This window comes from Oncorhynchus keta, chromosome 8 (genome assembly GCF_023373465.1).
Source record: "Oncorhynchus keta strain PuntledgeMale-10-30-2019 chromosome 8, Oket_V2, whole genome shotgun sequence".
NCBI lineage: Eukaryota > Metazoa > Chordata > Actinopteri > Salmoniformes > Salmonidae > Oncorhynchus > Oncorhynchus keta.
In genome coordinates, this window is record NC_068428.1 from 3,593,549 (window position 1) to 3,620,434 (window position 26,886).

Genomic DNA, 26,886 nt, shown 5'->3' on the forward strand with positions numbered 1-26,886 from the left:
CAGGTCTGTAGTGACGCAATTAAGCACCGCAATGCAGTGCCTAAGACCGCAATGCAGTGCCTAAGACCGCTGCGCCATTCGGGAGGCCCCAGACCAAACCTTTTTAATACCTGGTTTGCATACCCATCGTTGCCTTCGTGGGCATTTACTGTAGATATAATAAGTTACATTACATTACATTTAAGTCATTTAGCAGACGCTCTTATCCAGAGCGACTTACAAATTTAATAATAATAATAATACAGTTGAAACATCTTTCTTACCTACCCTACCAGTTACCGATATCATTCTTCTGTGAGCTGCTCCATGTGACAACCAGTTGAGCATTACATGATCTTGGGATGATATTCCGTTGAAACTAAGCTATGTGTGAGGCACGCATGTGAATATATTTCACGTGCTTTGCGATTGTGTAGGGTACATTGTGCATGTTTTCTCTAATGTACTACTTAATTGATGCAGCATGTACCTCCACTACACTACTTTGATACGCATCAGTGGCGATTAAGAAGTGAGTATACATCATATACCTACCTGCCTACAGCCCCCACTACACCACTGTGTACTCTTTATCACTCTTGCCAAATATCAGAACTCAAAAGCAAACAGATAATGCAATATGCTTTTGATGTATTTTGGACAATTTTTTATGATGTTTACTTTAAATGTCTTCGCCTGCAGAACCACAGGACCAACCGGCACCAAATTTTATAGATTGCATCCATGGACTCACATCTTTTATTTTCCAAGACACAGCGCCACCTTGTGCCCAAATACTGAACCATGCTCTACAGGTTAGCTAGACTCACATGCCTGAACATGTGTGCACAATTTCATCACTCTGAGCCAAACAGATCAAGAGATATAAACATGCGGCCACCACAGGTGTACTCCAATCAAGTTGTAGAAACATCTCAAGGGATGATCAATGGAAACGGGATGCACCTGAGATCAATTTCGAGTCTCATAGCAAAGGGTCTGAATACTTATATAAATAAGGTATTTATGTTTTCGCTTTGTCATTATGGGGTATTGTGTGTAGATTGACAACTTTTTAAAATATTTAATCCATTTTAGAATAAGGTAGTAAAGTAACAAACTGTGGAAAAAGTCAAGAGGTCTGAATACTTTCCGAATGCACTGTATATCAAGTTTCTTGCAGATTGGTCATTTGCTGCATTTGAAGTGTTTTTCACAAAATTCTAAATGGTGGGAAATCCTTCAGGGTGGACCTAATGGGTTCTTGATGCAAATGTGTTCCTGGTGCGGAGAGGGACCTATGTACCACATTTGAGGACTCTAGGTCAAACGGGGTGAGTGGCATGACCTTTCAAAGTTTGCACTTTGAATTTCCTGTTATAGGCCAATTGACGTGGCATTGTACGAGAGAGTGTGGCCCATGGGCCTTTACCATCATGCCAAGTTGCATGCCTTACTTACAGGAATTTGTTTGGAATTTGGGAAATGTTTTCTACAAATCCACGGAGAACCTTAAGAATGATGCCAACAAATCCAATAGGGTTTTTCCCAGCTTTGCTGCTTGAACCCCTAAGAATAACCACAGTGTTCTGAATTCATTCATCGGTATCATCCCAATCCAATTCTATGTATTCAATACTAAGGTTGGTTTGCTCAAAGCTTTTCCATTGGCGCACGATAGAAATAAGGAAAGGTAAATACAATGGAGGAACAACCGACGTACGAGCTCTACAATGGAAGGTCACAATGATTGAGATCATGACGTAGGAGTAACCCAAAGTTATGCAGAAGCAACCCAACTTCATTCTCTGCATCTCTCCATGTCCGCAATATTGTAAAACAATCACAACAACTAGACAGTCCCAATTGCCTAGATCTTTCCATATATTGTTCATGGTATGACACTGATAGGATGATTTAGAATTGTGCTGTAGTATTGGATGATTGCTGGAAACAGTGAGCACAATTGCTGTCACACCCTGACCATAGTCTGCTTTGTATGTTTCTATGTTTTGTTTGGTCAGGGTGTGATCTGAGTGGGCATTCTATGTTGTGTGTCTAGTTTGTCTGTTTCTGTGTTTGGCCTGATATGGTTCTCAATCAGAGGCAGGTGTTAGTCATTGTCTCTGATTGGGAACCGTATTTAGGTAGCCTGTTTGGTGTTGGGTTTTGTGGGTGATTGTCTCCTGTGTCAGTGTTTGTACCACACGGGACTGGTTTCGGGTTTTCACATTTATTGTTTTGTAGTTTGTTCATGTATAGTTTTCTTATTAAAAAACCATGAACTTCAACCACGCTGTGTATTGGTCCGCCTCTCCTTCGACGGAAGAATCCCGTTACAGAATCACCCACCACATCAGGACCAAGCGGTGTGGTAATGGGCAACAGCGGCGCAAAGAGGAATGGACATGGGACGATGTATTGGACGGCAAGGGTTGCTACACATGGGAGGAGATCCTGGCGGGAAAAGATCACCTTCCATGGGAACAGATGGAGGCAGCTAGGAGAGCAGAGGCAGCCGGAGAGAGGAGCCGGCGATATGAGGAACACGGCTGGCAAGGAAGCCCGAGAGGCAGCCCCAAAAATGTATTGGGCGGGGGCACACAGGAAGTATGGCGAAGCCAGGTAGGAGATCTGAGCCAACTTCCTGTGCTACCGGAGGGCGAGAGAGACCGGGCAGGCACCGTGTTATGCTGTGGAGCGCACGGTGTCCCCAGTGCGGGTGCATAGCCCGGTGCGGTACATACCAGCTCCGCGTATCGGCCGGGCTAGAGTGGGCATTGAGCCAAGTGCCATGAAGCCGGCTCTACGCATCTGGTCTCCAGTGCATCTCCTTGGGCCGGCTTACATGGCACCAGCCTTGCGCATGGTGTCCCCGGTTCGCCTGCATAGCCCAGTGTGGGCTATTCCACCTCGCCGCACTGGCAGGGCGACCGGGAGCATTCAACCAGGTACGGTTGGGCAGGCTCTGTGCTCAAGAGCTCCAGTGCGCCTGCACGGTCCGGTCTATCCGGTACCACCTCCACGCACCAGCCCTCCGGTGGCAGCCCCCCGCACCAGTCTGTCTCTCAGTATCATCCCTACAGGTGCTCCCGCCTGTCCAGCGCTGCCGGGGCCTCCCGCCTCTCCGGCGCTGCCGGAGCCCCTCAGCCCAGAGACACCAGAGCCCCTCAGCCCAGAGACACCAGAGCCCCTCAGCCCAGAGGCGCCAGAGCCCCTCAGCCCAGAGACACCAGAGCCCCTCAGCCCAGAGACACCAGAGCCCCTCAGCTCAGAGGCGCCAGAGCCCCTCAGCCCAGAAGCGCCAAAGCCCCTCTGCCCCGAACTGCCCCTCTCCCCCGAGCTGCCCCTCTGTCCCGAGCTGCACCTCTGTCCCGAGCTGCCCATCAAATCAAATCAAATTTATTTATATAGCCCTTCGTACATCAGTTGATATCTCAAAGTGCTGTACAGAAACCCAGCCTAAAACCCCAAACAGCAAGCAATGCAGGTGTAGAAGCACGGTGGCTAGGAAAAATGGACATGGGACGATGTATTGGACGGCAAGGGTTGCTACACATGGGAGGAGATCCTGGCGGGAAAAGATCACCTCCGTTCATCCACCTCTGGCCTGCTCGCCTCCCTACCCTGAGGAAGTACAGTTCCCGCTCAGCCCAGTCAAAACTGTTCGCTGCTCTGGCCCCCAATGGTGGAACAAACTCCCCACGACGCCAGGACAGCGGAGTCAATCACCACCTTCCGGAGACACCTGAAACCCCACCTCTTTAAGGAATACCTAGGATAGGATAAAGTAATCCTTCTCACCCCCCTTAAAAGATTTAGATGCACTATTGTAAAGTGGCTGTTCCACTGGATGTCATAAGGTGAATGCACCAATTTGTAAGTCGCTCTGGATAAGAGCGTCTGCTAAATGACTTAAATGTAAATGTAAATGTAAAAACTCCCTAGAAAGGCCATAACCTAGGAAGAAACCTAGAGAGGAACCAGGCTATGTGGGGTGGCCAGTCCTCTTCTGGCTGTGCCGGGTGGAGATTATAACAGAACATGGCCAAGATGTTCAAATGTTCATAAATGACCAGAATGGTCGAATAATAATAAGGCAGAATAGTTGAAACTGGAGAAGCAGCACGGTCAGGTGGACTGGGGACAGCAAGGAGTCATCATGTCAGGTCGTCCTGGGGCATGGTCCTAGGGCTCAGGTCCTCCGAGAGAGAGAGAGAAAGAAAGAGAAAAGGAGAGAATTAGAGAACGCACACTTAGATTCACACAGGACACCGAATAGGACAGGAGAAGTACTCCAGATATAACAAACTGACCCTAGCCCCCCAACACAAACTACTGCAGCATAAATACTGGAGGCTGAGACAGGAGGGGTCAGGAGACACTGTGGGCCCATCCGAGGACACCCCCCGGACAGGGCCAAACAGGAAGGATATAACCCCACCCACTTTGCCAAAGCACAGCCCCCACACCACTAGAGGGATATCTTCAACGACCAACTTACCATCCTGAGACAAGGCTGAGTATAGCCCACAAAGATCTCCGCCATGGCACAACCCAAGGGGGGGCGCCAACCCAGACAGGATGACCACATCAGTTAATCAACCCACTCAGGTGGCGCACCCCTTCCAGGGACGGCATGAGAGAGCCCCAGTAAGCCAGTGACTTAGCCCCTGTAATAGGGTTAGAGGCAGAGAATCCCAGTGGAAAGAGGGGAACCGGCCAGGCAGAGACAGCAAGGGCGGTTCGTTGCTCCAGAGCCTTTCCGTTCACCTTCCCACTCCTGGGCCAGACTACACTCAATCATATGACCCACTGAAGAGATGAGTCTTCAGTAAAGACTTAAAGGTTGAGACCGAGTTTGCGTCTCTGACATGGGGATGCAGACCGTTCCATAAAAATTGAGCTCTATAGGAGAAAGCCCTGCCTCCAGCTGTTTGCTTAGAAATTCTAGGGACAATTAAGAGGCCTGCGTCTTGTGACCGTAGCGTACGTGTAGGTATTTACGGCAGGACCAAATCAGAGAGATAGGTAGGAGCAAGCCCATGTAATGCTTTGTAGGTTAGCAGTAAAACCTTGAAATCAGCCCTTGCTTTGACAGGAAGCCAGTGTAGAGAGGCTAGTACTGGAGTAATATGATCAATTTTTTTTGGTTCTAGTCAGGATTCTAGCAGCCGTATTTAGCACTAACTGAAGTTTATTTAGTGCTTTATCCGGGTAGCCGGAAAGTAGAGCATTGCAGTAGTCTAACCTAGAAGTGACAAAAGCATGGATTAATTTTTCTGCATCATTTTTGGACAGAAAGTTTCTGATTTTTGCAATGTTACGTAAATGGAAAAAAGCTGTCCTTGAAATGGTCTTGATATGTTCTTCAAAAGAGAGATCAGGGTCCAGAGGAACGCCGAGGTCCTTGACAGTTTTATTTGAGACGACTGTACAACCATTAAGATTAATTGTCAGATTCAACAGAAGATCTCTTTGTTTCTTGGGACCTAGAACAAGCATCTCTGTTTTGTCCGAGTTTAAAAGTAGAAAGTTTGCAGCCATCCACTTCCTTATGTCTGAAACACATGCTTCTAGCAAGGGCAATTTTGAGGCTTCACCATGTTTCATTGAAATGTACAGCTGTGTGTCATCCGCATAGCAGTGAAAGTTAACATTATGTTTTCGAATTACATCCCCAAGAGGTAAAATATATAGTGAAAACAATAGTGGTCCTAAAACGGAACCTTGAGGAACACCGAAATTTACAGTTGATTTGTCAGAGGACAAACCATTCACAGAGACAAACTGATATCTTTCCGACAGATAAGATCTAAACCAGGACAGAACTTGTCCGTGTAGACCAATTTGGGTTTCCAATCTCTCCAAAAGTATGTGGTGATCGATGGTATCAAAAGTAGCACTAAGGTCTAGGAGCACGAGGACAGATGCAGAGCCTCGGTCTGATGCCATTAAAAGGTAATTTACCACCTTCACAAGTGCAATCTCAGTGCTATGATGGGGTCTAAAACCAGACTGAAGCATTTAGTCTACATTGTTTGTCTTCAGGAAGGCAGTGAGTTGCTGTGCAACAGCCTTTTCTAAAAAATTTGAGAGGAATGGAAGATTCGATATAGGCCGATAGTTTTTATATTTTCTGGTTTAGAGCAGCTTGAAGGTTTAGAGGCCATGATTATTTTCATCATTGTGTCAAGAGATATCGTTCTAAAACACTTGAGCGTCTCTCTTGATCCTAGGTCCTGGCAGAGTTGTGCAGACTCAGGACAACTGAGCTTTGAAGGAATACGCAGATTTAAAGAGGAGTCCGTAATTTGCTTTCTAATAATCATAATATTTTCCTCAAAGAAGTTCATGAATTTATCACTGCTAAAGTGAAAGTCATCCTCTCTTGGGGAATGCTGCTTTTTAGTTAGCTTTGCGACAGTATCAAAAAGGAATTTCGGATTGTTCTTATTTTCCTCAATTAAGTTAGAAAAATAGGATGATCGAGCAGCAGTAAGGGCTCTTCGGTACTGTACGGTACTGTCTTTCCAAGCTAGTTGGAAGACTTCCAGTTTGGTGTGGCGCCATTTCCGTTCCAATTTTCTGGAAGCTTGCTTCAGAGCTCGGGTATTTTCTGTGTACCAGGGAGCTAGTTTCTTATGAGAAATGTTTTTTTGTTTTTAGGGGTGCAACTGCATCTAGGTATTGCGCAAGGTTAAATTGAGTTCCTCAGTTAGGTGGTTAACTGATTTTTGTCCTCTGGCGTCCTTGGGTAGACAGAGGGAATCTGGAAGGACATCAAGGAATCTTTGTGTTGTCTGTGTAATTTATAGCACGACTTTTGATGTTCCTTGGTTGGGGTCTGAGCAGATTATTTGTTGCAATTGCAAACGTAATAAAATGGTGGTCCGATAGTCCAGGATTATGAGGAAAAACATTAAGATCCACAACATTTATTCCATGGGACAAAACTAGGTCCAGAGTATGACTGTGACAGTGAGTGGGTCCAGAGACATGTTGGACAAAACCAACTGAGTTGATGATGGCTCCGAAAGCCTTTTGGAGTGGGTCTGTGGACTTTTCCACGTGAATATTAAAGTCACCAAAGATTAGAATATTATCTGCTACGACTACAAGGTCCGATAGGAATTCAGGGAACTCAGTGAGGAACGCTGTATATGGCCCAGGAGGCCTGTAAACAGTAGCTATAAAAAGTGATTGAGTAGGCTGCATAGATTTCATGACTAGAAGCTCAAAGACGAAAACATAATTTTGTTTTTGTAAATTGAAATTTGCTATTGTAAATGTTAGCAACACCTCCGCCTTTGCGGGATGCACGGGGATATGGTCACTAGTGTAGCCAGGAGGTGAGGCCTCATTTAACACAGTAAATTCATCAGGCTTAAGCCATGTTTCAGTCAGGCCAATCACATCAAGATTATGATCAGTGATTAGTTCATTGACTATAATTGCCTTTGAAGTAAGGGATCTAACATTATGTAGCCCTAATTTGAGATGTGAGGTATCATGATCTCTTTCAATAATCACAGAAATGGAGGAGGTCTTTATTAAAGTGAGATTGCTGGAGCGAACACCTCTATGTCTAGTTTTGCCCAACCTAGGTCGAGGCACAGACACGGTCTCAATGGTGATAGCTGAGCTGACTACACTGACTGTGCTAGTGGCAGACTCCACTAAGCTGGCAGGCTGGCGGCTAACAGCCTGCTGCCTGGCCTGCACCCTATTTCATTGTGGAGCTAGAGGAGTTAGAGCCCTGTCTATGTTGGTAGATAAGATGAGAGCACCCCTCCAGCTAGGATGGAGTCTGTCACTCCTCAGCAGATCAGGCTTGGTCCTGTTTGTGGGTGAGTCCCAGAAAGAGGGCCAATTATCTACAAATTCTATCTTTTGGGAGGGGCAGAAAACAGTTTTCAACCAGCGATTGAGACTCTGCTGTAGAGCTCATCACTCCCCCTAAATCTGTCCTAAGCTGCCCCTCTGTCCAGTGGGTTCATTTAGAAGGGTCGCCGTGGTTAGGAGGCCACGGAAGCGGACAATGGGGCGGACTATGGGGAAGTGGGGGCCACGTCCAGCACCAGAGCCGCCACCGCGGACAGATGCCCACCCAGACCCTCCCCAATAGGTTAGGGGGGGGGTACTGTCACACCCTGACCATAGTTTGCTTTGTATGTTCTATGTTTTGTTTGGTCAGGGTGTGATCTGTGTTTGCACCAGATAGGGCTGTTTTGGTTTTTCATATTTCTTGGTTTTGTTAGTCTATTCATGTATAGTTTCTTTATTTAAGAACCATGAATAATAACCACGCTGCGTATTGGTCCGCCTCTCCTTCGACACAAGAAAACCGTTACAATTGCACTCATTTCTCTTCTTAAAACTATGGGTTAATATTCCACGAACAAAACACTTAGCAGTCAATTTTGTATACATTGATGACATTTTGTATTTAATGTTGTGCGAAAGGTGGTCTAAGATATTCATGCAAGTCAGGTACAAAGGCAAGAAAATGATCAGAAGTTGAAATACATTTGAGCATTTGATCATTGTGTTTTGTGCTACACATACGTTTCAACACAGATACCAAAATTGCTTGTACGCGATTGAGAAAATATGTAACACGGAAGTTAACCGAAGTAGGGAAAGTAGAATTGCCGGGGGAACTGGGGAATTTACAGGGGAACTGAAATAATTATATGTTGAGCAGTAAACAGAGTATAAAAAGTTATATTTCCTTTCTGGTAGAAAACGTTTATTATATTTCAATATAATGACATGCAAATAGGTATGTAGAGGCGTCATGCATGACAAATAGAAATACTTAGTTTGAATCAATAATAAAGCATGAGAGAGTGTTAACCATAAAACGGTTTGATATATCGGAGTGTATTTTGAGTGGCAACCAATGGGGTTAGCCATGACAAAACTGTTGTTGCCAGAATGAGTGACTGGAAAGTTCAACACAGCCCATAATTAGAGGGTAGTCCCCCTTTTACCTGGGCCACATCCAATGTAAACACTGCAGCCTGCACCCCTCACTCAGTACGCACATTGACTACTGCACTTTAGTTGTTGAGGGAGGGAAAATGACTGAGGTACTATATCTGTCAGCATACATGTTTCAAGTAGAAGTGAAGAATGTCTCCATCTTTTTCACGGCTATGACGGGTGGCACACCATCTGGCCCTGTGGGGTTGAAGAGGTAATGGAAACGGAGCTAATCTCAGTAAAGGGGGGTAGCTGCCTGATAAAGCCCATGTCCCAATCAAGAAAAACCAAGCCATGAGGGATCCATTAAACTTTATGTGTTTGTTTGTATAATTTCAAGAAGGGAACAAACAGAAGAATGTGAAGCATGCATTACCCGGCTTGTTAAACACAGATAATCTAATGCTTATTACAGGTAGTACTATCGACCACAGTGCATTGAGGCCGCGAGCTGAAGATGTCCTCATCAGCGATTGGGATTGGTGATGTCATGCCACACAGGGTGGTCTGTCACGTACCCATCAAGCCACAGGCTTATTCAATTAATTAATCAACCCGATTGCTGGCTGTCTTGTCATTGGATCCAATCGTTTTGCTGTCCATGGTTTAAAGGATGGTCATAAAACCGCTGCTGGCAGTTTGGAGCAGTAGATGTTGTTGTAGATGTGGTTCTCCACTCTCCTGATATTCATCCTGGGAGAGCATGATGTATACAAGAGCTATTCATAGCCCATCATCAGTTGTGCTCCTTCATTTGCATATAGGCATGTGTCATATCTGTACCACATACACCTGGATTCCATCACAGTATCGTTCTCTGAAGTACTGTACGATAAACTTTCTCTAATGACAATATCAGAGAAAGCCAAAGACACAGCACTTTAAAACGTACAAGGGAATATGTTTAATACTGAGTTTTCTATATCTTTCACAAAGACATACATCTTTCTCACAGCATTAACACAGACAGAGTTAACACCTGTCAGATGTGTAGCCAATGGACTAAAACATGTTTTATTGAAAGTGAACCGTTATAATGACAGACCTCCCATTTGTCTGCTTTGCTTTGTTCTTGTTCTTGTAGAATCTTCATTTGAGTCAGTTTGCTACAGCAAGAAAAATAATTACGCAGCAACAGGAAATGTGAATTATTATGTGCATTATAATTAATGGACATTTTTGTAAGGATTGACACATTGTTTTGTAAGGGAAAATCAAGTCTGGCATTTCAAAGTGGAAATTACAAACTTCAGAAGCCTTTTTAAACCTCAAGTCTTACATTACCCTGCAACAGGGTGATCACATAACAAGTCATTCCTGACCATTCCTGACCAAAAACCACAGTCGAATAGTCTGTCTATTCCAGTTCTTTGTAATGTTTTGGCTCTGAGAACAATTGAACAGTATAGAACAGGCACTCAAAATTCATACTTCAAGCCATGTTACCTACAACTGAATTTACACCAATCGGAGAATACTATTGTTGCCACATTCTTACTTCATAATGTCCAATAGTTGCGTGTATCACTACAATGTGCATTCTCTCAATGGAAATTAATCAGCATGATGTCGGCAGAATCCAAACTATTTTATTATATCGTATAAAAGAGAGAATAGATTTCCTTTTGTAACAGCTAGTAAATTGGGATGCCAGACGTCGAACTCAAAACAGATTTGTGCACCTTATTCCAGCCGTTCTCATGCAACGTTTGCCTTTGTTTGTTTGCTTGCTCCCTTATTTATGGTGGTGAAATATATAAATGAATCAGCTACCTGTAGCTAATATGGACTTGGAATACGTGGAAACAAACATGTAAATAAAACAATATATGGCCTCCGAAGTCCCACAAGGTCACATCTTGTGTCCACTCACGTTTTTGTTCCCCTTTACAGAACATTTGATTTACAGTTGCATGGTTTAAAGAACACCGACACATGCAAAGTCATATGGGACATTTCATGGGAGTATAGCATAAAATATATAACATTCCAATATTATTGATGACAAGGGAGAGGAGGCAGTTATGAGTTCTCCAGCCCCTCTTTGCCCAATTGATTGGCAACAGTGTTATTGTTGTCTCTTGCAACTACAAGCTATAAATGTGGTTGCAGTTGCCTCTTATAACAAAAAAAAAAAAGCTTTAAATCCCCACTGGTTATAAGGTCGTAAAAGGAGGTATTTGTTTTTTTTTATCCATTTTACATCATGGTTTCGATCAAGGATTTGGGAGTTGTTTACCAAACTAGACAAAGCATCACCAATATTTGGGAATCGGAAAATGGCACTCTTTCAAAACTTCAAGGACTGGTACAGTATGTACAGTACAGTATTGGATAGATCCACAATTAATTATTTCCATGCCATCAAAAGCCATATGCTTTGTCAAGACCGCAACAGCAGCTCACTCAGCTTGCTTACAGACATCTGTGCTTAGTGAAAAAGAAGCTTGGCAAACTGGCAACATCTAACTCAACCCCACCCGACGAGAAATAAACAGTACCGTATTATTGGACACTCATAAGGGACTTCTCTCTATTGTTTTCTTGAAATGCAGCATCAGAGTATTATATTATAATGTAATAATATAGTATTATCATGATTAGGATGGACAGTATCTTTTACAAGCTTTCAAATGATGTCTGGATATATTCATTAAAGGTAATTCTGGCTTTTCGGCATCAACAATTCTCAGCACTGTGCATCCACATTAGCTGAAGATCACTCTATGTGGTATCCTTGACCCTTAGCGACAATCCACCCTCACTGAAAACATGCTCACTTACCCACTCTCTCACACACATTCAAGTTGTTACTACACACTTGTGGCTGTCAGGCTAATGCTTATCTGTTCCATCTCTTTCAGTATCTCGCTGTCAATCTGCAAAAGGTTATTGAGACAAGTCTCATGGTAGAAATTTGTAACAAATTACACTGACATCTGGAATCCATGTATAGGCTCTTTACACCAGAGAACCTATGCAATGCTATTCTCCCCCCACTTCATGTAAGTATTTCTATTTGCATGAGACAACTGAAAGAAAATAATGACTGAAGTGCAATGAAGGTTAACTGACTACAAAATACATGGACTTCCTCAGGAATATATTTGGATTATATGCACTTCTCAGGTGTTGGTAGCCTGTTCCTGCAGTTAAATGACTAGTGGCCTCATTTGTGGAATGGTATTCATTTTTTTCATAATTAATAAATGTTATATTTTATTTGTAAAAAAAAAAAATACTGCTTATCTGGTGTTTCTATGTCAAATGGTTTTGTTATATTTCAGTCTTCTGTAAAGTACATATAGTGTAATATTTGGGATGTAAACTCAAAATGGAATACATTTCTCGACTTTTTTAAGCCCATAACCATGTGTGTGAGATGTTTTCCTTGGTTTCAAAGTAGATTTGCGAGCATCTTTACCCTGTCTGATCCAGCTTACTGAAAGAGTGAAGCGCTCATTAGCCGAATGTACTGTAGGGTTGCGTTCCAAATGGCACCCTATTCCCCATTTAGTGCACAATTATTTTGACCAGGGTCCATATTAGGCTAGGGTCAAAAGTAGTGCACTATTATGGCGTGCCATTTGGGACGCAACCCATCCTCTGTGCTGGTCAGATCCACTTGTCATCATTTCACATCTCACAAGAGGGCTATCATTCGTATCCTGTCTCTGACAGGGGGGGCAGCAGTGGGGGGTTGAGGGGATCTCCTCTGATCAGCGTCAGGACAGGCCACCCTACCACTGCACTGGAGTCAGTTGAACAGTAATGACGGTGGATTTTTTCACCCAACTTTAAAAACTTCTAAGGGCTAGGCGTGAGCCGGACACCTGTCGTCAACATCCGGTGAAATTGGAGGGCGCGCAATTCAAATAAATAATTGTAATATTAAACATTTATGAACATATAAGTATCTTATATCGGTTAAAAGCTTAAATTCTTGTTAATCTAATTGCATTTATCTGATTTACAATAGGCTTTACAGCGAAAGCATACCATTCGATTGTTTGAGGACGGCACCCCACATCAACATATTTTTCAACCAGCACAGGCTTCATAAATTCACAAATAGTAATTAAATAATCACTTACTTTTTGAAAATCTTCCTCTGTTTACAATCCCAAGGGTCCCAGCTACAAGATGCATGGTCGTTTTGTTAGATAAAACCCTTCTTTATATCCCAAAAAGTCAGTTTAGTTGGTGCCATCGATTTCAGTAATCCAGCCGTTCAACATGCAGACAAAGCTACCGCTAAACTTTAAAACAAGTCAAACTACGTTTCTATGCAATCCTCAGGTACCCTAAAATGTAATTAAACTATAATATTTCATATGGAAAGAAGTATGTTCAATAGAAAAGTAAAATTAGCAAGTGTGTGTCCTCTTTGCCGTGCGCCCCCAGACTAATTTCCAACAGTGACTCCTTGTACCAAAACTCAAAATTCTTACTCGTTTTGGAAGAAACAAGCCTGAAACCTTGAACAAAGACTGTTGACATCTAGTGGAATAGGAATTGCAATCTGGGAGCTGGAGTTGCATATGACCAATAGCTTTCCAGTGAGTGAAAGAGCATGGGATCTAAAAAAAATAATAATTTCCGTTTGGTTTTTCTTTTGATTTCCGGCTACCATATCAATTGTGTTATAGTCTCATACATTATTTGAACATTTCTACAAATGTCAAAGTGTTTTCTATCCAATGGTACCAAATGATGTGCATATCATGGCTTCTGGGCCTGAGTAACAGGCAGTTTACTTTGAGTACATCAGTCAGGCAATAAAAAGGACCCCTAGCCCTAAGACGTTTTAAATCCAATGACATGGTGAATTGTTTTGTAGTTGTCACGTTGAATTCACGTTAGTTGATAACTGAACAAAATGTAAATCAAACCTAGATGTTGAACTGACATCTGTGCTTAGTGAGAAATGTCCGCTCCATCAGAGACACATGGCTCCTACCATATGTAGCCTAACCATTTGCATCAATATGAAGTTGTTACTTGTAGGTTATTTGAAAGGGCTTCAGTGGTCCGGTAGGTTGAGGGCTGAGTAGGAGGTACATTAGCGACTTGCAGGAAATCGGTAGGTGGTGCAATTTCCTTGGTGTTCCGTATTCACTTGAGTAGAGAATCATTGTCCCAAACGTATCAATGGTCTCTTTGACTAATAAATATTTATGCAAAACCCAAGACACAATATTTTTGTAGAAACTATTAATCAATGATCAATCTGATTGTAATCCCAGTGCTTAAAATATATATGTATTATGTCTGAAGTATTCATTTTTCAATTGAAATGTATTAGCAAACCATGCTTCCATTTAAAAAGACAAGCATCTTATTTATCATATTGACAACCATCGTTTTTTCTTGTGATAATGTGGTTGTTTTAATAACTTCTTTATTGCTTAACAGATGTAAGATCTTAATTTGACCACCCTGTCTTTTAGAGAATTTGGCAGTACGTCCAACCGGCCTCACAACCGCAGACCACGTGTATGGCGTTGTGTGGGCGAGCGGTTTGCTGATGTCAGTGTTGTAAACAGAGTGCCTCATGGTGGCAGTGAGGTTACGGTATGGGCAGGCTTAAACTACGGACAATGAAAACAATGACATTCTTATCCATGGCAATTTGAATGCACAGACACTTGTGACGAGATCCTGAGGCCCATTGCCGTGCCATGGTGAGCATGTAGATTTTGTCTACAGGTTTCACGGTAATTAACCGGTAATTAACATGAACACATTTAGCATTTTGCATCTCCAAGCCTACACGCATACTAGCCGCTGATGAGCACCTTAGGAACATCTACATCTGTATGTTATCTGGCTATATTCCATTCCTTGGGCTGTAGTCTAGTTCATTTAGTAGATAAGCTTTGCTTATAAGTCCTGTGCCGTTATTTTATATTATATGATTCTATAGTAAGAAGAATATAATTTAACTTAGTTGAATAAAATAGAAATGATATTTTTTCCCATTCCAGAGTGAGTGTGCATATGAAGTGGTTATGTTGCGTGTAAAAGTGATAACAGGTCCTACAGTGCCAAATTTAGAGTCATTTGGGAACTTTAGTTGTGGATGATACAAACCTTAGAATGTATTAGAAATCAAAAACATATATGGGCCGCATGATGAGTTGAAAAAAAGTATTTGCGCTCTTCTCTAATCAAGTGATCATATTTTCACCCATCAGAATTTTCTCAATTGAATGTTGTCTTTACTAATATGTCAAATGAGTTTATAGTTAGCATGGCCGGGGTAAAAAGATGTCATCCGTATGCACTAGAATAGCAAAAGTAGGCCGCTTTCCCGCTGTGCCTTTTTAAATCGTGGCAGGTAGGTTATTCTGGTTTTAAAGTGGAGCTGTGCTTAATAGCAGCTGAGAAATAAATAGAGTAGCAGCTGGGATCCTCCACTTTAAAAGAAATATATATATTTCACTACACTCACCAACGCTGTTTGAGGAGCATGCAGCCTACACGACAGGTGATATTCCGCCCAAACTCTTGTATGCCATGGGCTCTCCAACCCTGTTCCTGCAGCTACCCAGTGCTTCATTTGGGAAATCTGTTTAGGAACATTGAGCAGAACAGGAAGATCTGATGTCTTTCAAAGATAATTCGTAAAAATCCAAATAACTTCACAGATCTTCATTGTAAAGGGTTTAAACAATGTTTCCCATGCTTGTTCAATGAACCATAAACAATTAATGAACATGCACCTGTGGAACGGCCCTTAAGACACTAGCAGCTTACAGACAGTAGGCAATTAAAGTCACAGTTATGAAAACTTAGGACACTAAAGAGGCCTTTCTACTGACTCTGAAAAACACCAAAAGAATGATGCCCAGGGTCATCTGCGTGAACGTGCCTTGGGCATGCTGCAAGGAGGCATGAGGACTGCAGATGTGGCCAGGGCAATAAATTGCAATGTCCGTGCTGTGAGACGCCTAAGACAGCGCTACAGGGAGACAGGGCGGACAGCTGATCGTCTTCCCAGTGGCAGACCACGTGTAGCGCTACAACGAGGCCTGTACTCTGGAGCGGGATCGATTTGGAGGTGGAGAGTCCGTCATGGTCTGGGGCAGTGTGTCACAGCATCCGTAGCACGCACTCCAGCAGGTGTATCTCACTGATCATCCCTAAAGCCAACACCTCATTTGGCCGCCTTTCGTTCCAGTACTCTGCTGCCTGTGACTGGAACGAATTGCAAAAATCGCTGAAGTTGGAGACTTTTATCTCCCTCACCAACTTCAAACATCAGCTATCTGAGCAGCTAACCGATCGCTGCAGCTGTACATAATCTATTGGTAAATAGCCCACCCATTTTCACCTACCTCATCCCCACAGTTTTTATTTATTTACTTTTCTGCTCTTTTGCACACCAATAACTCTACCTGTACATGATCATCTGATCATTTATCACTCCAGTGTTAATCTGCAATATTGTAATTATTCGCCTACCTCCTCATGCCTTTTGCACACATTGTATATAGACTCACCTTTTTTTCTACTGTGTTATTGACTTGTTAATTGTTTACTCCATGTGTAACTCTGTGTTGTCTGTTCACACTGCTATGCTTTATCTTGGCCAGGTCGCAGTTGCAAATGAGAACTTGTTCTCAACTAGCCTACCTGGTTAAATAAAGGTGAAATAAAAAAATAAATAAAAAAATCGGACTGAACTTGTAGTCATTATAGGTAATCTCAACGCTATGCGTTACAGCGAAGACATCCTGCTCCCTCATGTGGTACCCTTCCTGCAGGCTCATCCTGACCTGACCCTCCAGCATGACAATGTCACCAGCCATACTGCTCGTACTGTGCGTGATTTCCTGCAAGACAGGAATGTCAGTGTTCTGCCATGGCCAGTGAAGAGCCCGGATCTCAATCCCATTGATCACATCTGCTGGGCCCCAGGAAGAAGAGCAAGTGCCTTGGCAGCAGCTAATGAGGATCCATAATAAATACTTGGGAGACTGGCCCACCCACTGGGGAGCAAGGCCCAGCCAATCAGAATGAGTTTTTCCCCACAAAAGGGCTTTATTACTGTGGCATTGTGTTGTGTGACAAAACTGCACATTTTAGAATGGCCTTTTATTGTCCCTCCCAGCACAAGGTGCACCTGTGTAATGATCATGCTGTTTAATCAGCTTCTTGATATGCCACACCTGTCAGGGTGGATGGATTTTTTTTCTTGGCAAAGGAGAAATGCTCACTAAAAGGGATGTAAACAAATTAGTGCACAACATTTGAGAGAAATAAGCATTTTGTGCGTACTTATTAACATTTCTGAGATCTTTTATTTCAGCTCATTAAACATGGAACCAACACTTTACATGCTCGTTGACTTGCCTAGTTTAAATAAAGGTTGCATAAATATAAAATGTTCAAGTTGCATTTTTATATTTTTGTAAAGTATTTTTCAGTGTATTATTGTTTATATAGCACAGTTGGTAGAGCATGGCGCTTGTAACGCCAGGGTAGTGGGTTCGATTCCCCGGGACCACCCATACGTAGAATGTATGCACACATGACTGTAAGTCGCTTTGGATAAAAGCGTCTGCTAAATGGCATATATTATTATTATTATTATTATTATCTGGGACTTGTTGGAACGGAGGGTGAGGATGGGGCCATGCCCCCCAGAAATGTCTGGGAACTTGCAGGTGCCTTGGTGGATGAGTGGAGTAACATCTCACAGCAAGAACGGGCAAATCTGGTGCAGTCCATGAGGGGGAGATGTACTGCAGTACTTAATGCAGCTGGTGGCTACACCACTGTTACATTTTATTTTGACCCCCCCCACACTTCTTTCTTCAAATTGAGGTGAGTTTTAAAAGCATGGTACTGTTTTGATGATAATAGTTTGATGTGATTTTCGATTGCATTTACATTGATGTGGACATGGACAATAGAGCACTGAGTACCAGGCCATAAGCAACCTGACGGTCCTTAGCGAGTTGGGTACTACCAACGCATGTCCAGAGTGCATAAGAGTGCATTATCGTGACTCGATGGTCATGTGAAAGATGTCTATGGTCATGACTCATGACTGCAGGTATGGCGGTAATACAACCTGGTCTCAGAGCATTTCATATTATTCTGTGAGTAAATCCGAGACACTCCATTTAGTATGATATGTTATGTTTCGCATGGTATGTATTAATTTGTGGATGTTCATCACCCATTTGGTATGATATGTTACGAATTTGCAAATCGTACTGTATGTTACGACTTTTCTAAATGTACTGTATGTTACCGAGTTCTAGCTAGGTGGTTAGGTGGCTAATGTTAGCCAGGCTAGGGCTTAGGGTTAAAGTCAGGGTTAAGTTCAGGAGTTAGGTTAAAGGGTTAAGGTTAGGGGAAAGGTTAGCTAAAAGGGTTAAGGGTAGGGTTATGGTAAAGGTTAGCTAAAAGGGTTAAGGTTAGGTTTAGGGTAAGGGTAAGGGTTAGCTAACATGCTAAGTAGTTGCAAAGTAGCTAAAAAGTAGAAAGTAGTTGAAAAGTTGCTAATTACCTAAAGTTTTCTTTGATGAGATTCAAACTCGCACCCTGATGGGTGAGAATTGTCTGTTAATTGAATGATTAGAATATTCCGCCCTGAAACATATAATTGTATGGAATTGATTAGAATGTATAAAATCATAATCAATAAATGTGTAGTCCTAGTCAGGATTAGGGTAAAACAATATGTCTTTATGGTATTTTAAACACAGACTGTCTGAGCTTGGTGCCGACCTGACTAGAGATTTGGGAGAGAACGGGAGTACGTCTCAAGGACAAGGTCACTATCTCTGTCGGCTGGGTAGTGAGACAGACCGTGTGTGCGTAGCAGGACATGTGTGTGCGTATGTTTGTGTGTATGTGTGGGCATGAGAAATCAGTATAAAATGAATAGTTTTGTATTCTTGACTTTAGAACGTTCTCTGAATAAACTGTACTAGCCTTTTGTATAAGCTGAGTCTTTGACTAATTATTATTATACCCATGGTCTTACAAACCTCGGGGATCAGAGCTATTGATTGATTGTTATTATCATTGGGATTGGAATTTCTCTTATCACAACTCTTGGATTGCTAGACGTTTGCTCCATGCTGCTAATACCATTCAGTCAATAATAAAAAAAGACAACACATGTAAATATTGTGTCTAGTAAAATGTTAATGCCGAGTGACAGGTCTCTATTCAGAGACATCAGTATAAAACCTGTCTGTCAGTCTGGACTTTATCACATCATCTTGCAAGTCTCCATGTGCTGGCTCCATACATGTTTCTGTGAACACATTCAGTTGAAGTCTGAAGTTTACATACACCTTAGCCAAATACATTTAAACACAGTTTTTCACAATTCCTGACATATAATCCGAGTAAAAAATGTCCTGTTTTAGGTCAGTTAGGATCACCACTTTATTTTAATGTGAGATAATTATTTATTTCAGCTTTTATTTATTTCATCACATTCCCAGTGGGTCAGAAGTTTACATACACTCACTTAGTTTTTGGTAGCTTTGCCTTAAAAAAAATTCACTTGGGTCAAACGTTTCGGGTAGCCTTCCACAAGCTTCCCAATGTTGGCCCATTCCTCCTGACAGAGCTGGTGTAACTGAGTCGGGTTTGAGTTTATTTTTATTTTTACAGGGACAGTGCACATTAATCAACGTTTCAGTAAAAGTGCCGGTTTTAGCCAGCCGGCTAATTCTCAACAGCAGTCCCTGGGCAGGTTATTAAAAACAATTACAATATAGACAATAGCAACATAGGACAAGCAAGACATAGCATACAGACAGAGCAACATAGGACAAGCAAAACGTAGCATACAGACAGAGCAACATAGAACAAAAAGCAACAAGACAAAATTCATAAAAGCAACAAAGTGTTTCCACACCTCACAAGCTACAGACGACAGACAACATGGAAAGCGGCAACACACAGCTAGGGACCATGTTCACAAATCTGATTGACCTTTAGCCATGTCTTCAAGCATTTTGTGAAAGTGTGATATGTGGTGCAGTAATGTGTGTCTGATGGCAGTGTATTCCAGACATGGGAAGCTCTCACAGAGAAAACAGATTTACTAAAGGTGCTTTTCCTTAAGGGAACTATACAGTCACCTCTCATGGCAGACCTTGTTGATCTGCTGCCATATGTTTGGGTTTTCTGTTTAACAAAAATACTGAGTGGAGGGGGAGCCAGGCCATTTAGGATCTTGAATACAAGACATGCGTCGGTGTATTGCACAAGATTTTCCCAACTCAGGAGCTCATGCTTTCTGAGGATGTAACAGTGATGATGGCTATTGGGCTTCCTATCAAGCACTGAGAGCCTGTTTGTATACAGACTGAATGGGTTTTAATGTTGAACAACAAGCTTGGGCCCAACTAGTCAAGCAGTATGTTAAGTAGGGGAGTATCATAGATTTGAAGTACAGTTTTTCTACCTCTGTAGTCAAACAATTTCGTATAAATCGGAAACTAGCTAGGTTGAATTTGGTTATTTGAATTACCTTTTTCACACCCTTTTTAAAAGAGAGGTTGGAATCAAGTATGATGCCAAGGTACTTAAAATCAGATACCACCTGGAGCTTCGTAGGCCTCCTTGCTCGCACACGCTTTTTCAGTTCTGCGCACAAAGTTTCTGTAGGATTGAGGTTAGGGCTTTGTGATGGCCACTCCAATACCTTGACTTTGTTGTCTTTTTTGCCACAGCTTTGGAAGTATGCTTGGGGTCATTGTCCATTTGGAAGACACATTTGCGACCAAGCTTTAACTTCCTGATTGATGTCTTGAGATGTTGCTTCAATATATCCACAGAATTTTCCTCTCTTATTGATGCCACCTATTTTATTAAGTGCACCAGTCCCTCCTGCAGCAAAGCACCCCCATAACATGATGCTGCCACCCCCGTGCTTCACAGTTGGGATGGTGTTCTTCGGCTTGCAAGTGTTGGTTCCATTTTTCTCGCCGCCGTTATCTACTTACCAAATAAGGAATACTCAAAATGTACGCTTATAAATCATAACAATTTTAATCAAAATACAGCTGTAGACAGAAGTCAAAGATCAAACATTAGACATACAACTGATGTCTCTCCTGAGTTCTGCAAAATAGGAAATGTCCAATTTGCTTTTAATATGCTTGCAGTCAACCCCTAGTGATGTAACTGCCTACGTCAATACCTTCTACTCATGAGATCAAGCCCATGCATATACAGTTTTACATACTTGCAGGAGACACTAGTTCCATTGTTTTCTAAGGGCTCAGCAGTAATTTTCCACTCCCCAAGTTGCTTTATAGTGATATGTCTGACTAGTCTCTTATCTCTTCCACTCCCCTGCAGGGCTCTGCGTCTATGAATCTATTTTAGCCTTGAGGCGCTTTCTCACAGACACCCTGTTTTGACTGCAATAACTCACACATCTCTCAGACCGTTTCTTTATGAGGCAGACACTAGAACTGTGGAACAATATTAAACCTTATAATGCATATATATATTGTTAATCTGTAGTGTATGACCCTATACATGTAGTGGGGGAGGGGTCTTATAGCCCTTCCCCTTCTATTAATACAACATAAGCATATCAATTATTATAATACATCAAACATTTGGTGCAGGCCCTATCATGACCACAAGTTGTCCCCATCCAAGCCTCCCCCTTTTTCCTCCAAACATAACGATGGTCATTATGGCCAAACAGTTCTATTTTGTTTCACCAGACCAGAGGACAATTCTCCAAAATGTATGATCTTTGTCCCCATGTGCAGTTGCAAACCGTAGTCTGGCTTTGTTATGGTGGTTTTGGAGCAGTGGCTAGGTTATGTCAATATAGGACTTGTTTTACTGTGGATATAGATACTTGTGTACCTGTTTCCTCCAGCATCTTCACAAGGTACTTTGCTGTTGTTCTGGAAAAGATTTGCACTTTTCGCAAACAAAGTACGTTCATCTCTAGGAGACAGAACCCGTCTCCTTCTTGTACGGTATGACATCTGCATGGTCCCATGACTCAAATTATGTCAATTAGCCTATCAGAAGCTTCTAAAGCCATGACATCATTTTCTGGAATTTTCCAAGCTGTTTAAAGGCACAGTCAACTTAGTGTATGTAAACTTCTGACCCACTGGAATTGTGATACAGTGCATTATAAGTGAAATAATCTGTCTGTAAACAATTGTTGGAAAAATTACTTGTGTCATGCATAAAGTAGATGTCCTAACCGACTTGCTAAAACTATATTTTGTTAACAAGACATTTGTGGAATGGTTGAAAAACGAGTTTCAATGACTCCAACCTAAGTGTATGTAAACTTACGACATCAACTGTACACACATAGTCACTGTTACCAATGGCAGTTGGGGATAGGTGATATAGTATCTGACACATAAACATGTACATCACCTTTCTACTTCCCTTCAGATATCATCAAATATGAAGTGAAATAGACTTGAGAACATAGCAATCAGACTGGTTCAACCCGGCTAGGTTATGCCCTGGACATTACATGCATCTAAGAAGTAGAAAATAAGCAACATATAATGTCAGTTTACATAAATGATGTTGCACAATTGGGTAATCAAATGTGTTGAAGTAATGAAGTGGTTTGTCTTCTGTATTTGTACAAATGACGAGCCTGTGAAAGCTGTTGACATGGAAGTCTGCTGGCCGAATACTTGCCAACATGTGGCTGACTGTTCCATTCATAGGAATGCTCACAGCGAGGGCATGTCTGCATGATGTTGATTAGGGCTGGTCTTCTCTATGCTGCATGTTCAACTGCAAACTGGACTCTCGAACTGCAGCAGACAATCTTATGAGGTGGTGTTGACTGGGAGGGCCTGTGACAGATTGATATAATAGGCAGCCAAGTGGTTAATAGCATTTGGTTCTAAAGAAACATAACCAGAAGTTTATGTTCTAGCTACCGTTATACTCACCACCACTGGGGACCAACGAACAACCGCCTATATCCACCATGATTAGGGTCCTTCGGCAGGGCATGGAAGCCATGTTGGCTGTACATCCTGCTGGAAGCATGCATTGCATGGTCAATCCGTATAGGGCCTTTCACTCTCGAACGGCTTTGAACAAGTTGGTTGGGGGCAATAAAACAATGCAGTCTCATTCAATGAAGGGACGCGAAGGGAGCAGTCGGAAGATTTGCACATGGAATTGGCAAAAGGGGGCATGATTTGTTGACATAATTATTATCCAAACCCAACCTTCATTTACTCGTTGTCCCACACTGAGGTTCCAAACTCCGTTTTAGACGAGACTGACTTTATGACCAAAATGATCCTATTTACACTTTGTAGTCAATTTTGGCCCTGGAATAAATGTTTGTGACTCATATCAATGCCACATAGGCAGTTTTCAAAGGGATTAGTTAGTTTTTAGGAGCAGTCGCTTTTTAACCACACTGCTAACCCTTAATGCCCAACCCTAACCGTAAATTCTGACCAAAAAGAAAATTTGGGTTTGTTTTAATTAATTTTTACGATATAGCCAAGTTTGCAGCTGGCCCATCTAGTGGAAATCACTCAGCTCTGCCTCCAGGGCAAGATTCATGACAATAAACGTCAACCTGCGAATGGGATGTAGACTGGATATGGTTTCTCTCCAGGGGTTGAGACTGAGAAATAGCAGTCTTTAGACCCAGATGCTTGTGTTTACAACCTCATTAGGAATTCCTTTGAAGGCAACATTTCTTTACAATCTAAAGACAATAAAATCCACAGGCTGCTGTTTTCCACTGACAAAAGAAACACAGCTATATTAAGTAAGTCCATGAATTCGCTTTCTATATTCAAAGAACAATGTCACTGTGCAAATGTTGGTAATCCGCAAACAGACGTCATTCTATTTTACATGATGCCTGAGTGTGTAGAATGCCATTTGATGTTTTAGTAGAAGTACTTCAGACCTCTGATATAGGTTGGGCCCAGATCTGTCAGCTACTGTCCCATCAAAATTGAAATCAGGTACAATGAGACCACCATACTCTACCATATAACGGTGAGGTTTAGTAAAGGAAATGTGTACCCATGTTGTACAAGAGCTGTTAAGTTGTGTAAACACAACAGCTGTTCTGCATATGAGAACTGTAAGTCTCATCAAACATACAGTACATATCTGTGAATGCTTCTCTTGATCCTGATCCTGTGCTCACCATATTAAATGGGAAGGCCCACAGGCCTTCAGAGCCTGCATCTCTCAGTGTGCCCCGTGTCCCTCTGACATGAATTACCTTGATTAATTGTTGTGTTAAAGTCATTACCACAACTATACAGCAATCAATTCCTCAACCGGATCAAATGTGGCCACTGTTGAGCTGTCCAGACACAGCCTTTGTACACAGTGGAACACATGCAGAACACAGCTCCCCAACAAGCACTATACAGCTATAAGTCCTTCGTAAAGAGGCTGCAAAAGTGCCAATTATAAAAGGAAAGAAAATATCTGAGTAATCAAATATTAAAGTTGTACACTTTTTAGCCTCGGTGGTATTGGGTGTCGTTCTCCTCTAGGATAGAAGAAACACAACTCAAAGCTAAGGCTACTCAACCATAAGTAACACAGCAGTGATATGTGGCATTCTCAAGGGGTTATGTCACTCTCTCTAGCCTAAAGGCTAAATCAGGAGATTTGTTTTAGGCCTGGGGACCTGGGGGGGGAATCAATTCCAGGTGGTGTCTGATCCATATTACTTTACTACAATACATCTACATAAACACATACATGTGTCCATGACGTTGGGACTTGACACATTGCCATCAGGGCTATGGATAACAAAGTGACTCAAGATCAGGGGGTATAGAGTTTACCACCATGGGAGGCAATGCACTGATGCATCTCAGTCTCTTTCCCAGCTTTACCTGCCTGTGGTCTCCCCAATGACTTACTCAGGTTACCATTTGAGCATTTGATTGATTCCCAAACTTTGTTAAAATATGAGAGCAAGTGCGGCAGTCCTTTTTTGCTTTATTTTCAATGATTTTGCATTTAATTTAAGAGCAAGCACAGTATTTATTCACCTTTCCATTCATAATATGGGGGATGATTACCAAAAAATAGTAGGTGCAATATATGTATGCTAACATGCAGATTTGTAACCATCAGAAAGCTTATGTGCTGTGCTGATGAACATATCGCACATAGTAATTCAGATATAAAAACCAGGCACCCAAACACTTACCAGCTGTGCAATACCAAAGAACAAACCTGGAAATTGTCCAATTTGACATACAAACGTTTTAAAGATAACTGCTCCTGGCATCGTATGGCCTTATCTGGGTTGAGGGTTAGATCTGTAGTCTAGTGCATCCACTGCCTCTAGTCTAGTCAATCCCTCAAACCACCCATCACGTTGACTGTGGAAAACATAACAAAAAATGCTAATGGCCTCCAATAAAATACGGATTCTTTAATCAAAGACAACAGTTTCCTATAATGCAGGTTTGTCCATTTAATTTCATATTTATTGTTTGTGGTATTCCTCTGGCTCAAGCACTTCATAGAATACGGGTGTTTTATGTGGAAAATTATCCATTCCGCTTTTCACAACTTTCATCACGATTCGTTTTTATTTTCCCCTCTATCGCCAAATATCCATGATTGACTTTAACTACGCCAGGCGGCTGGGAGAGCCTGCAATTGTGGATTGGAAGGACCAAACCTCAACCACCACGGCTCAAAATACAAGTCACTTGCATATCATTGACCTGATCCATTTAAAAAAAAGTCAAAGCAATGAGTAGGATCAATTTAGAGTCTGTTAAATGGAGTAGCATATACTGTATAGTCCTATTCTTTACTTTTGTTGTCTTTTTGTTGTCTTTTAGCTCTATAAACTTACAGGGCTGCAATGTACTACATACACTTTCATTTTAATGTCAGGTTGTTAATATCTAACCTAGTGCAATGAAGTCCTTCCAACCTCAAAATATCCCTTAGAGGAACGAGTTGTGTATTAAAACATTTCTGAGATGCCCTAATTCAATTCTAACACGCTATAAAAAAAATTAAAAAATGTAAATTCAATTTCATGTTTGGGAAATTTTCTTGAATAGGAATGTTCATTTTTTTGTTACGGAATTCAACAAGTGCCAGTTACAGAAACGTACACTGACTAGGCAGAAGAACTCAGTAGATCGTCAATGCTGATTTATGGTCACAGATCATTTCATAAGCCCTTATTTCCAAAGCTCCTTCTGTTACAGAGTTTCAATGCCTTGTATGGTGTAATATGTTTATTGGAGCAACGTTTGATTTATTATGTCAAACTAATTTATCATCAGGTGATGGATGGATGAGAGCAACGTGTGAGTTCTGTAGAATATAGAATGAGAGAGCGGACCTAAACCTTTAGTCGGCAGCTCATATGGAAGTGGAAAGGGTGTATGGGAACCAAGGAGACGTCTCATGTCATGGAGACGTCTAATGTCGCCATACTGCCTGATGCATGTGTTGACTTACAGTAAATACATACTTTTGAAATATGCATGTGCCCTTTCCATTTCCAGTATATCACTGGACATTTGAGATCAATAGCTCACAAAACTAACTCAAAGATTTCTATGCTTAACAAGAAGTTCAGACAATATGTTTCAGATATCTGAATGTACTGACGGTACCGCTGTGGGTGGCTTCTACTGTATGCTTTTATTCTTAAACTAAACAGCAGATTTAAGGGAAATCATTAAACTGCAGGGAACTGAAAATGTAAACATTAAGTTTGACTAAATCTTTTCTTCCCTCTTGACTTTTTATGACTTCTCAGCTCAGCTGCCTTTACATGTGTCTTTGATGTTAGTTTCATCTGGACTTACCTCTTCAACAATAGCAATTGTTCCGGCCATTATGATTTAACTGTGTTCCCTTTCAGGCTGTCAACACATACGGGTGCTGTGCTGGAAGTGC